Source organism: Furipterus horrens, unplaced genomic scaffold (assembly GCF_987537825.1).
Source record: "Furipterus horrens unplaced genomic scaffold, mFurHor1.1.pri manual_scaffold_10, whole genome shotgun sequence".
NCBI classification, from domain to species: Eukaryota; Metazoa; Chordata; class Mammalia; order Chiroptera; family Furipteridae; genus Furipterus; species Furipterus horrens.
In genome coordinates this window covers 73,897,228-73,910,805 of record NW_028327180.1, presented here as the reverse complement: position 1 = coordinate 73,910,805, position 13,578 = coordinate 73,897,228, and the positions used below count along the sequence as shown (strand labels likewise).

Sequence of the window (13,578 nt, the reverse complement as noted above, 5' to 3'; positions counted from 1 at the left end):
CAGAATGTCTCAACTATGTTCTTAAAGGCCTCTAAGAAGAGACATGCTCACTTCTCCTGACTTCTACAGTCCCTCAGCATCTTTTGTCTAATGCCCTGAACCACCAGATCCTTGTCTTACTGTGTCCTGTGATTCTAGCTTACTCATTCCCTTTTCCCACTCAGAGATATATGAAACAGTTGAGCATTTGCTTTTTCTCAGAAATTCCGAGCTTTATCTTTCCAAGACCCAGAAGAATTCCAGGGGCACTTGTCCTATCTCTTTTCCCCTGTCTTCAAATCCCATTTTCGGAATCTCCCTTCTCATCTTGCTCCCTCAGGAATTCCAATATTTCTAATCTAGAGTAGCACAGCTTAATGTGGTCTTTAGTCTGGACTTCCCTGAGAATTTGGTTGGCTTCAAACACAACCCCTCATCTGACCCTCTCTCTTTTCACTTTGTTCCATGTAATTAATAAGCTTCATCCAGACAAGATAATATGTTAGAAGGAGTGGAAAGCTCACAGGGTATTTGAGGAGGTACCAACATTTAGTGATTCTATACCAGTTGCCCTGACTAAAGGCATGAGCTTATTATCCCAGATTTGCCAAAAGGTACCATCTTATGACTCTGCTCACTGGCCTGAACTCCACAGAGAATCTAGGAATTCCTGGCCAATTTTGATCCCTGATTTCTGTCATGTGCATCAGCTTCAAGAAGCAGGCTGCTAGGTCAGGCTGACTGCCAAAGACCTGGGGGTGAAGCAAGAAGGCCCTAGCCCTTCTGCTCTTATCTCTTTCAGGAATAGCAGCATCTACCTATTCTGTTGCCAGTGTGAAAGTCAAAAGGACCAGAACCAGAGTCGTGTGGGCTTTCTGACCAGTGTGGTAGCCAGAAATTAGGAAAACAGGAATGTGAGCCAGGATCCAGGTCCCTACCTCCCCAGGAGAATAGTTGAATGTGCTTTAAGGCCAGGTACAATAACAATGCAAAGACATAGGCAGTTTGCCCAGAGCATTTGTATATACACACAGATACCCAGAAAGGCCACAGAATCCTGCCACCCGAACATGCTTGGCCCAGCCAGGTTCCTCTCCTGTTTCTGTCCATTTGACTCTCTCTCTATTACCTTCTCCTGCTTCCAGGCTTTGCTGGGGCCAGGTCAGCCTGAGTTACCACTAAAATATTCCTTGTAGCCTTGACAAAACTTCACCTGCTTCTTAGATTTTAAGATTTTGAGTAAGGATTGTGGAATTTGTTACAGTGCTTGGAAAGTTACCTTAACATAAAACTCTTACAGAAAATAATTCCTAGACATTTGCATTTCAAATGACAGAATGAGCCACTCCAGCATAGTGAACCAATTTCAGTGACAGGAAATCTGCCACAGTGGCTGAAAAGTTCTGGTAACACAAACAGAGCTACATCATCTGATTCCTCGAGATCTCACTTCCAAACACAATATGCTGCAAAGAATTTTCCTTGGCCATCCCCTGCCCCCCACTGCCAAGTTGCTCAGGACTTAGCCAGTCACCCAGTTTTGCATGTCTAGATCTGAAATCAAAGTCCCAGACAGGGAGAGGGATTGTCACAAGTAATTGCAACATCCCACAAGAATTTGTTTGGGAGTTAAAAGGAGCCAAACCTGGGCCTTCTCCAAAGCTTCCAAGTCTAAGCTTTTTGAGAACCACATTTGATCTGTTCCAAAGTGTTGAATGTAAATGCTTGTCTTGTGCCTCCTTGGCAGCTCTAGGGAACTCTGTGGGGTTCCTGTAGCCCACTATGGTGACATATATGACATAGCTGCTGGCATTACCATATTATTAACAGACCGAAACTTAAATACCACCTTTTTCGACCCAGCTGGAGGAGGAGACCCAATTTTATATCAGCACTTGTTCTGATTCTTCGGTCACCTTCTGTAAGCCATAGACTCCCAGAGTTGGCCTTAACTTTCTGAGCCATGCTGATAACATTAGCCCAGGGGAGGAGGAGGGATGAGGCTTCTGAGGGGCAAGGACTCCCAAGTAGCTGCAAAGTAGGACTTGGATGGGAGAGGAAGAAGCACGAGCATCCTGCCACACTGTTACATCCTTTCTCAGCAACTCACTCTGCCCTAGCCCTCACCTTTACCTTATCTCATTTTATTCTTACATATTAACTTCATGACATTTTGAGATGATGTTCTTTTTCCATATAGAGTATAGCTACCTTCAAAGTGACAGCTTAGGCACAAACACAGTAGCTACTCCTGATTATGTCTCAAGACAGCCCAGTATTATTGGGGAATACAAGTGGTTGTTATAAACTTGATAGTATCATCATCCTCACCATCATAGAATAGTTAGCACTTACTGAGCTTTTACTTTATACTCAACCTCCTTGTGAGGCTGACGTTGCTATTTCCTTATTTGACAGAGTAGGGGCCAGGTTTAATGAGGCCAAGTGCCCTGTTTCAGGTCTCCCAGTTGGTCAGAGGGGGAGCTGGGTCTCGGGGGGTAGGGGGGCTTGAGACATTGTCATGGCTCATTTTCTTCAGGAAGGTGTAGAAGGACGCAGAGCCCAGTAGGGTGCCTGCCAGCCCCAACACTCCAAAACTTCCAGCCACCGTTGGAAGAAGCTTTCACACCATGTCTTTCCTGGGCCCCAGGTCTCCCATGGCTGATCTAGGACCACTGGGACACGACACCTCAGGGATAGGGAGGGGTAGGAGGGGAGGAGGAGTTCTGTCTTAGTTCCTTAAAGAATTCTCATGTCCTGTGGGCATGCAGGACCCAGTGGGCATCTGAACCCTGCTTCCCTCCTCCCCGTTCTCCAGGGCTTCAGGGGTGAGGCTTTATCTGAGAGGTGAGTCATTTCTTATCCCCCCCACTCTGGCCCTAAAGCAGGTCAAGGTTGATTTCTACTTGGAAGTCAGTGGTCCTACTGTCCCTCAGCCCAATTTCTTTTCAGGACAGCCTAATGTATTTCTTTTCCCTATGCTGATTTACATGGCAGGTTTATTTAGCCAGAGACGAGTCAAAGTGCAGCTTGTCCTCAGAGTTAATTAATATTTACTGAGCCACTACACAGTGACGCCAAGACTGGACTGTGTCCTCCATATCAGCTCAGGGAACAGACTTCAACCCCTCGTGCCTGCCTGGGATTGGGAACTGTAACCAGTCAAAAAGTAGGGATAATGGGTCTCCAAGCTACCGTGAGAATAAAATGAGATCATGCACCTAGCATGCTTACCACAGTTCCTGGCACATATTAAGGACTTAGAAATTGATAGCTGTGTTTGTAAATTGTAAAATGGAATGTCAGGGAGAGGTGGCTGTGAGACAATCTTCCCCCCTGGAACATGTTCCAGAGGATGGAAGGGTAATGGTGAGCAGGTGCTGCAGGGGACACAGGCCCTCAGGCATGCTTCTCTCTGTTTTTACCAGGTCCTTTGTAAAAGAGGGAGAAAGTGGGAGTAGCTGACCATGGAGGAATTCAAGCAGACCACAAGTAAATGGAGGCTCTCCTTCAGCTGTGATTTTATTGCAAAGGAAAGGAAATCTGGCCTGGGCAAAGGAGCACTGGCCTATGTGGTCTCTATTAGGCAGAAGAGCCCCCGCCCTACTCCTCTCACCCCTGTCCCTACACACCCCACCACCCCACCCCACTCCTATGCCAGAAGACTTTTGACCCGAGCCCGTCTTCCAAATAGTGCTTCCTTGGGCCCTCTCCTGTGGAGTACCCTGACAAAGCCTGTATTGTGACAGGATATGATGACAGCGTGTTCCCTCTCCCTCTGCCTCCTCTGGGGCTGCCATGCCTAATGAGCATCTCACAGCCTGTCCTGTCTGACCGCTGGGCTACAGGAGAGTCCCATTGCCCATTGCTAGCTCTGGACAATTGGCCCCTGACTCTGGGCTCATGATCTGGGCAGTCTTAGTATCTCCTGTGAAAGTGCCAGCATAGCCAATGCCTCGGGATCTGGGCTTTTCAATCTGTCTGCCAGGCGTCAGAGTGGGAGGTTACCGTGAAGCAGCCCAGCCCCAGGTATGGACAGGCCATTCTGGAAGTCAAGGCCAAGTGGGAAGACATGCTACTGAGACAGGACCGAGTAGTCTGTCTGTCTCCGGCTGCCAGAAAGATGGCTTTTTAAAGTCAAAGACAGAGGCAAGCCTTAAGACCTAGACAGATTTAGGCAGGAGGGCAAGCCTAGAAGTTTCATTATGGGTTTGCCACATCTGTACAAAGCTAGAGGCTGGGTGGGAATTACCTGAGATGACTTTGGTAAGGAAAATGGAATGGGAAATGCGGCAGAAATGACACAACCAAGCTGTCAACTACAGCCAGCTCTGGTGAGCCTGAGGTTCTAAGGCCCCCTGCTGGCCTGTCAGGCAGGTTCCCACCCTCTGGCTACCTCCTTCCCTGGAGGCAGACTGGTTCTTCCTTTTGGTCCCAGAAGCTACTTCACCACACTGCCACCACCACACATACACGCACTCTTTTAGTCTGTTGCCTTTGGGCCTAGCACACAGCTGCTCCCTCTTCCTTCCATAACCTGGGCTTCCTCCTTCAGGATGAAAACCGCTGAATCTAACCCAAGTTGTTTTGTTTTCTTTTGTTTTGGAGTCTTGGGGTTTTTTGGTAGCATATGACCCAACCTCTTCAAGAAACCCGGGTTTCCCACGTGCACCTGTGCACTTCAGAATTGTGCAAGTGGCAGCCTGCCTCAGTCAGCACCTCTGAGCAGACGCTGCTGCTGCTTCCCAGAGGGGCATCCAGTCTCCAGCTCTTGCCTCTCCCTCTGTCTTTTCCATTGCAGAGCCAACCTTTACTGGGCCTCCTAGGCTAACCTCCACCCCCACCCCCAGTCTCCCATACCGTCCCTCCACTCCACTCCAGCTTGGACCAAGAATATTCTCAGTCTCTCTCCAGCCTTTTCTCCCTCACCCCTTCTCTCTCCCCCGACCCCAACTTCCAAATCTTGTTCACTTGGCAAGTTCTGATGGTTCCAGTGTTCACACTTCAGCCCATCAACACCATGCCCTCCCCTGAGGCTCCTGCTGCTAGGCCACTTGCTGGGCCAGTAATCTGACTGTGTTTGTCTTCTGAGATTGGAAGCACCCAGAGGGCAGGGATGTTTACCTCCATAAATCCTAGTGCAGTGTTAGGCAATCTGGACTTGTTGAATGCTGATCCTCTCATAATGACCTCCTAGCATTGGCCCAGAGCTCTGTGCCTACCTCAGCGTCTGAGGAGCGGCAGGTCTGGGTGTGGCTGGGCCAGTCAAGTGTACGGTTGTCAGGTCACTGCAGAAGGAGGGAAGATATGGGGACATTTCCCAGAATGGGTGTAAATGAGAAGGCTTTTATTTACAGGGAAAATGAGTGAGGAGAGAGGACCAGTCTGGAATGAGGTCCCTGGGTGTCAGTCATCACACTGGTGGAGAAGCCCAGGGGGGACATGGAGAACGAGGATTTAGGGAAATCCCCCAGCCCCCCACCCCGACTCCCGATCTCACAGTTGCCTTGTTCCATCGTCCCTCCATTCCCCCCAAAGGCGGCCTGCCTCCAGGTTTGCAGCCCGGAGACAGATTCTTGCGTGACCTCGGGCAGTGCCCAGTGCTGCTGTGGACAGCTCATTCCGCGGTGGCGGTGGTGGCGGCGGCGGCGGCGGCGGCGGCGGTGGTGTCCCTGGTTGGTCCCAGGCACCACCAGGGGGCGAATGCGGTGCCCGCCGGCTCTTGGGACACCCGGCGCTCTGGCTCTGCGCTCTGGAGAGGCCCAGCCCGGGAAGACGTGCCCGCCAGAACCTCCGGGCCGCTAATTCCAGCCACGCCCTTAGGACGGCTTGGTAGCTCTAGGTGCCCCAGGCCTGGGCGAGGGCGCAGCCTCCGCACACCCGGCACAGGTGGCCGGGCCACAGTGCGCCCGCTCAGCGCGCACAGGGCACTGCCCGCGGGCTCGCTGCGCTTCCTTCCCGCCGCTGGACAGCCCTCTTGGCAGCACCGGCTCTGCTCTCCCGGCCACCCCGATTTTAGGGTCGATGATTGAGTAGGCCACACCTCGGGGTGCAGCAAATGGAGGACGCCGGAATTTAAGGAGAGGTAGAAAGAGGAGGCAACTCGGCTCTCCACCTTCTCTGCACCTCGCGAAGCGGCAGCGGGTGGTGCTCAGGAGGTCTCAGCACCCTGGGGCTTCGTCGGCTGGTGCCTGCGGAGAAACCCCCCGACCCGTGAAAGGCCTGCTGGACCCAGTCGCCCCATACCTGCACCCATCAGAGTGCCTCTACCTGCTCAGACCGAGCCGGCCACCATGAGTCTCACCACCCAGGTTACAGTCCCCTATTGAAGGGGGCCCTTTTGGTTTTAGGAAAACAAAACGGGGACAAAATGGATTTACAGTTGTGCCTGCCGCCTCCTCTTCGGTCAGCTCACGGTAAGGACCACATCTTGGTACGTCTCTGGGGCTGCAGCCCGAGACCCTGAAGGCTCCCAACCAGATCAGCCCCCCACCTCCGGCCTCACCATCGTTTGTTTCCCTGCCGCCCCCGCCTTTGGCACTGCGGGGGATCTTTCCACTTGAGATGCTGTTTCCATAGAAAAATAGTATTAATACGTCCTTTGGAACCCAAGTCAGCCCTTTTCAAAACGTGGGGCTGCCAGAGTTGGTGATAAACCTTTGTGTGTGTTTTTTAAAATCCTCTTTGTGTGCACACACTAGCCAACATCCATTCTAGGTAAACATATCTACCATTGAATAAAAGAAGTAAAGTTTATATTTCGTTTCAAGGGGAGTCTGAAATAGTACGCCTCTACTTGCTTGTTAGTCACTTACATTTTGTTTTGGTTTGGTTGAGTTAGGTTTGGGGGTTTTTGCAATCCTCAGAGCAACAGCTAAAGGTTAAATTATGTCTCAAGCTCCGGTTTCAAGCCCTAACATTTAGCCCAGGTTTCCACAGCAGGAGTCCAGGGCTGATATCTGTGTCAGTCTTTTTTCTGACTCATGCTGATAGGTTAGATGCTCAGACAAACCCCTGGGGAAGGGAGTCCTTGAGGAGAGCGCTCCTCTGCCCTCCAGGAGCCAGCAAGACAAGACCGGTTTGTCCGCTGAGCAGGATCATCCCTATATGGCCTAGTCTCTTTCAAGCTCTAAGATGTGGGGTTGGGTGCAAACTCCAGTCTTCAAACTTCCAGACCTGGGTTCAGGAGATTCTACCTCCTCCTCAGTTCATCTGGACACGGAAGATGGGCCCAGAAATTGATCCTATGGACAGAGAGCCTGAGTGACTGCTGCCTGGAGGGAGCCTCACCTCCCAGTACACAAACACTGTGCCTGCTGACAGTGCAGGGAATCCACTCCAGGCCCAGCCCAAGATCCCACACCTGTGCCCTCTGTCCTTCAGTTCCCTGTGTCTCTGAGACATCCTGGCTCTGTGAAGGCAGTGAGTGGCCTACAGTCCAGAGCCGCACGTGACCACAAGACCCTCATGTCTAAAGAGTAGCACCTGTGAGAGCCCTGCTGCCAACCCTACATCTTCTGTGAGCTTTCCTAGAGGTGAGTGCTTACAGGCGTGGCCCCCACAGCGCTCCCCTATTTACCTGAATGCAGCAGCCGGCCTGGAAGAGCACTCCCAGTTCAGCCCACCTGAGGTCTCACTTCCCAGCCTCTTCTAGAGTCAGCACTACCCCTCCCCTTTGTCAGCCCTGCTGGGGGCCCATTTGTTCCCAAGAGAGCTACCTAGAGGAGAAGGCAATGTCCTCAGTGCATCAGGGGTGAGAAGCAATAGAGACATGTCTCATGAACACATCTGCAAAGGCTTCTCGTAGCCCACTGTTACACTCAATGAGTCTTCTATCCCCACACAATTTAGTGGGTACCATTTTTGTGCCAGGCACTGTGCCAGGGGTTAGAGATACAAAAATAAATAAGCAGTCCCTGCCCTTGGAGAGCTCATGGGTCTGATGGAGGAATTTATTCTTCAACTCATTCATCCACCAAATGGGTATTAAGCACCTACTATGTGCTAGACCCTGTGCTAAGTGCTAGAGAGACAGTGATAAAAACAAGCATAACTTCAGTCATCCTACTAGTCCTGCCCTGCAGACTCACAGTCTATAGGGGAGACAGACATTATCAAACCATCTAGCAAATAGAGAATTATAAGCCATGATGAAAATCATAGGATACTCTGAGCACATGCACAGAAGGTGGGGAGAACAGGAACCAGTCTGTGTGGGAGGGGCAGAAGAAGGAAACTGACTGGGTCACATACCTGGCAGAACCTGGCATGCTGCTTATCTTCCTCCTGAAACATGACCTCAGAGCTTCAAGAATGCGCCTCCCTATACCCTATCCCTCACCCCTCATGCCTCACCCAGGAAATCTGCTAGCCCCTCCCCATGGCCCTCTCTGAGCATGCCAAGCACCTTTCCTTGCCTCCTGTTGATTGGTGGCAGGAGGCCACAGTGTCCTGTGTGGTCATTGAAGTTTCTAGGACAGTCAAGCGTGGGTTTCAGGCTGTGGGACCCACTTTGGCCTAGCCTCCTGAGCTCCATGGTAAGATACAGGATTGGGACATTTAATAAAAGAACTCTAGAAGAAATATGAAGAGGTTTGACACATTGACATTCACACCCCTCAGCACTCACCCACACCACTCCGGGGCTGGCCAGGATTAGTCCCCCACCCTATCCCTCAGGAGAGAGGCAGCAAAGCCCCCAGACTGGACTCATCCAACAAACCAGCCACCCCAGATTCCTGCATTCACTTGACCTTGGCTTCTCTCCTACATTCTGGCCTGGGTTTTGGAGGGGGAGGTGGGCAGCTACCCTGCTTCCAGGTAAGAACTGTACTGGCCAGATAGCCAAGGAGCCTTACATGGGAACACTAGTACCAAGGTAGGAGGCAACCCCTCCATGGCCCACTCCATTCCACCCACCCACGCATAGCTCACAGAAGGCTGAGGATCCCTGTGCTCCCTCTGAATAGGGGTGCAGGGCCCCTCAGTAGGGCCAGTTCCTCACCACAGTGCCAACATCTGCTGGTGGTTGTCGGGGAGGGTGCTATACACTGTGGATAGCTTGATTTAGGCCCCAGCTTTAAGGACCAACAATGTGGCCAGGGCCACCAACTGGCCTCAGTCCTTGCTCTCGGTCTCATCTGGAAAAAACTCCAGGGTGGCCTGGCTGGGAATACCAGGGTCCCTCAGCTGACACGTAAGTGCCCATATTGCTGCCACAGGTTAACCAGGAGCAACCTATAGTAGATGAAGGAGTTTAGACCCTCCGACACCGGTGGTCACTTCATTTTGCTTCCTTTTGTCTTTATAGATGTGGATGAGCCTGATGTGTGTGTGCTGAGATGGGAGGGTGTGTTACCCCTTGCATGACTCCACATACTGAGGCCAGAGCCTGGGACCTAGCACCTGCTTTGCTCCATTGCGCAGGCCTTTGGGGATGTGGCTCTCTCAGCCTCTCCCTTCCTCTGCCAGCCAGTCCACATTTACAGTGGTTACAAAGCTTTGTAGCTGGATTTGGTTGTCCCTGAGACACCCCACCCCCACCCCCCTGCAGCATAGAGAAAGAGTCCACTTCTACTGCTGGTATCATTGCCCATTAGTCAGCTCTATGGAGAGAAAGGTTTGAGAATCCTCACTGGAAAGCCAGAAGGGTGGCACTAAGCAAAGGTGTGATCCTTGTCATCACTGTTTTTAGCCAGGCATGCACCCTCCCCACTCTCAAGCAGCTGGAGAGGCCCACAGCTTCCAGGCCAGGACACTTGTCCTCAGGTGGCAGGGCTGCCCACCTGCCTGAGCTTCCCACATGGGGAAGATGCAGCAAGACCTCCCTGAGCTTTTGGACATGAAGAGGTAAGGACAAACAGCATGCAGGACCTTGTGGGGCCCCAGTTTGGGGTGGGAGCAGAAAAGGATAGCAGCCCCTTCCTTAGAACCTGGTGGGCTTCTTTCCTCTCATTTCAGTTAACTGAGCTCTTTAAGGTATTATAAGTGTTCAATAGACTCAGACTCTTAAGTTGGACAGCATTAGAGTATCCTGGGTAGATGCTGGGAACACAGTAAGGGACAGATAATAATAATTGGAATACTACCAGTTATTATTCATTTAATATGTGCATTCTGAGCTCAATGCATTATATGAATTTTATTATTTAATCTTTATCACTTTCTAAGGAAGACCTGCTCTTGTTATCCCCATTTTATAGCTTAGGAAACTGAGGCTCAGAGAAATGAAGTCACATGCCTGAGGTCACACACAGCTAGTTAGAATTAAAACTGAGACCTGTCTGCCTCCAGGGTTCATGCCTTCCATTATGCAGAGAAGGGGTGAGTGCAATGCTGGCCTTGGTCCTTGGCCACGTTTATTCTGCCTTTGCACAGGTGGTCGTCCTTGCCTGAGGGTGGGCAGTGAGCCCTCCAGATGTCAAGGCAGCAGCTGGCCTGCTCAAAGATTTCATGTTTCTGATGCCTGGACTGACTCTGCTCCCCACCTTGGGCCTAGGTGGTGATTTCCCAGGCTCTGGCACTGTGCAGGCAGTCAGTCATAAGATTGAGAACATGCCTATAATGCCAGAGATGCATCCTGAACCCAAAGCCAAACAAACACGGGGGCAGAGAACCTGCCACTGAAGCCACTTGTTTGTCCTATGCACCCAAGAGATTCCCCTGGACACCACTGCCACTTGTCCTAGAATTGTCCTCCTGGCTTCTGAATTGTGGAAAGAAATGGGGTGGGGATGAGGGGTGCAGAAGTGGAAGGGAGCCTAAAATCCAGGACTTAGAGAGTGGAGGGGCAACTTCTGGTGTGGGAACAGCACTTGAGGGCAGGAACTGCCCCCACTCCCACTCCCACATCTACCATAAACTGTGGTCTCTTAAAGCCATGAGGTTGACCACCACTCATGGACTGATTCCAAATGATCACCTCCTACATGCAGGTCCAGTGTGTGTACCAGGATCCAGCAGTGGCACTGTCCCTGACCTCAGGCAAGTTGCTGTGGTGAGAAGGGACAGGAGCTTAGTACTCTATAGAGACAGACGTGGAGGAACAGCCAGCCTAGCCTGAGACAGGGAGGAGTCAGCTAGGCTTCCTAGAAGGGAGTCCTAAAGAAAGAATAAAAATTAGTGAGACAAAAGAGATGACAGGCAGTAGGGGCATAGCAGACCCTATGAGCAGGACTCAGGGAAGCCTTAGAGCTTTGAGGGCTGCTGAGAAATGGAGGGAGGGGGGAATGAGGTGGGAAGAGGCAAGAAAAGAAGGTTGAGTGAGCCAGAAATCACAGGCCTTCAAGGCAGGTCCTGTGAGTTTCCAAGCCTGAGGATCCTGGGACAACCAGACACCCTCATACCATCTCCCTTTGGACATCACTAAGAACCAGACCGGGGACATTCCAGCCTAATCAGAGCTCAGATCAGGAGTGCCAGAGGCTTAGAGACTTCACACACTTGGTTGACCTCTACCCAAGAGTTTGCCTGTTCTCTGGTTCCAGGCTGGAGTGGGAACTTCCAGATCCTAAGGGATTTCTCCAGACCCTCAGAAAACTGGAGGTCCAGATTTTTCCCTCTCCAGACTCTGGGGGAACTGGGTAGGGATGGAGTGGAGAATGGAAATAAGCCAGAGGCCTCATCTACAGGAGGAGCCGAAAGATCTTGCTTGAGGAACCTGACTCTGGAGTGATCCTGATTCTCAATGGCCCCTGCTCAAGCTGATTACTTCTGGAAAGGGATGAAGTGCAGGATTTCAGCTACAACCTGAACCCAAGCCTGCACTGCTACCCTCCACCAGGCCCATCCCCAGCATGCTCTCAGAAGGGCAGGACATAGGCCAGGGTATGGGAGCAGCAGCCCCTAACCCTGGAAACGAGGTGTTGGATTGTCAACTGGACTGCAGACTCTGATGTTCTTTAGTAATTTTTATTTCTTTGTTAAAGCATCCATTCTTTTATTATGCAAACGGTATCATGCTTTTGAAGGCAGCTCTTTTCCTAAGGGTGTGACAAGGGGTGGGGACAGATGTCTTAAATGCACTACCTAATGTTCTCTCTCTCTCTCTCTCTCAAGCAGGTCTCTGGCATTACCAAAAGTTAAAGACACAGAAGCAGTAAGAGGAAAGGAAGAGAAATCCCGCTATCTCACTCTAAGTGGTCCAATCTATAGGCTGGTGGGACACCCACATTCTGGAAGTGGGGGTGAGGTGTTGGTGGGTGAGGGGAGGGTGACTCTCCCTTCCAGAACCTCTGAGCTTCCTGAATCAGGCCCAAGGACCTGGTGTCATTATCAGTGAGACCAGGCAGGGAGGAAGCCTCCCCCAGGTGACCTGGCTGACATCCCCTGGAGGATGGCCAAACTCTGTGCAACTCCATGTGCGGCCTTGTCTCCATACTAGCCACTTCCATCAACCCCACTGCAGCAGCGGCAGCAGCAGCGCAGAAGATCCTGCATTGAGGGCTTGCTGGGTGTCTGTACTGTGCTTGTGTATTTTTCATTCACTTTCTTTTTAAATCCCCACAAATCTCATGAGAGTTTAATTAACCCCATTTTTCTGATGGGCCAGCTGAGGCTCAGAGAAATTAAGTGACTTCCCAAAGTCACAATTGTATGTGACAGTGTCAGGACTCTAACTTGGTCTGTCTGAATCCAGAGCTTATAGAGGATGCAGGAAGCTGGGCCAACATTGTCCTTCCTTCACCACATCAACTCACCCCCAAAACCAAGGCCTACAGGACAGCATCTTCTACACTCTGTAGCCCATCGTACCTCTTCCTCCTGGAGCCCAGTTCTGCCCCAGCTCCTGGCCCACCCCTTCTTACCACCCAGCAGCCACAGATTCTGGAGTCAAAAGAACCTAAGTTTGAATCCCTGAACCTGAAGCAAGTTAGTTAACCTCTCTGGGTCTCAGGTTCCTTATCTCCAAACTGGCAGAAAGAACCTGGTAATAAAGGAATTAATGAAAGAATCTATAATAATAATGCTGTGTTTATTAGGTGCCCACTGTGTGCCAGGATGTTTCACGTATTAGCTCACTAAATTCTCAAAACCACCCTGTGAGGTTGGTGCTATTATTACTGACCCTGTTTTATAGGCAAGGAGACTAAGGCTTAGGTTAAGTAATTTGCCAAAGCTGGCAAACTGCAGAGGTGGGATGGCCCCTCAGCCCAACTCCACAACCTATGCTCTCAGCTACTCCATGGGCCCTGAGAACCACTGGGTTGCTCCCAGCCCGCTTTGCAGAGGCACTGTAAGACTCTCTGGTGGCCCCGGAATGCTGACTTCAGAGGCTGCCCCTCCTGGGCCTTTTTGTACCAGTGGCAGGCTTCTTCTAGTAACCTCCCTGAAAAGTTCTTTCTCCTTCCCCAGAGCTGGGGCTGGGGATCTGACATGGTGTGAGCACGTTCCTGTGACCCAAGTGAAGGCAGATCTCAGAGAAGCCTGTGTGCTGGTGTGGGGGTGAGGGGTGTTTGTTCTGAATCTTTTCCTGTCTGACCATTTGCCTGGTCCAGGAAGGGCCAGAAGTTACAGGGGGTCATCAGAGCGGTCCCCAGGAGGGGCCATTTTAAAGGAGGGGTTTTCTGGGCTAGCATCTCACCCCCACCCTTCAGCTCT

At 51.2% G+C, this 13,578-nt stretch overlaps 1 long non-coding RNA gene across 1 annotated transcript; it reads left to right on the top strand.

Moving 5' to 3' along the window:
• The first annotated feature begins 6,987 nt into the window (after positions 1 to 6,987).
• LOC150000688 (uncharacterized) lies at positions 6,988 to 12,930 on the top strand. The gene is made up of 4 exons (XR_016513303.1): positions 6,988 to 7,514; positions 9,674 to 9,828; positions 10,182 to 10,302; positions 12,040 to 12,930. It is a non-coding gene; the product is annotated as an uncharacterized LOC150000688 (long non-coding RNA).
• Positions 12,931 to 13,578: the final 648 nt, after the last annotated feature.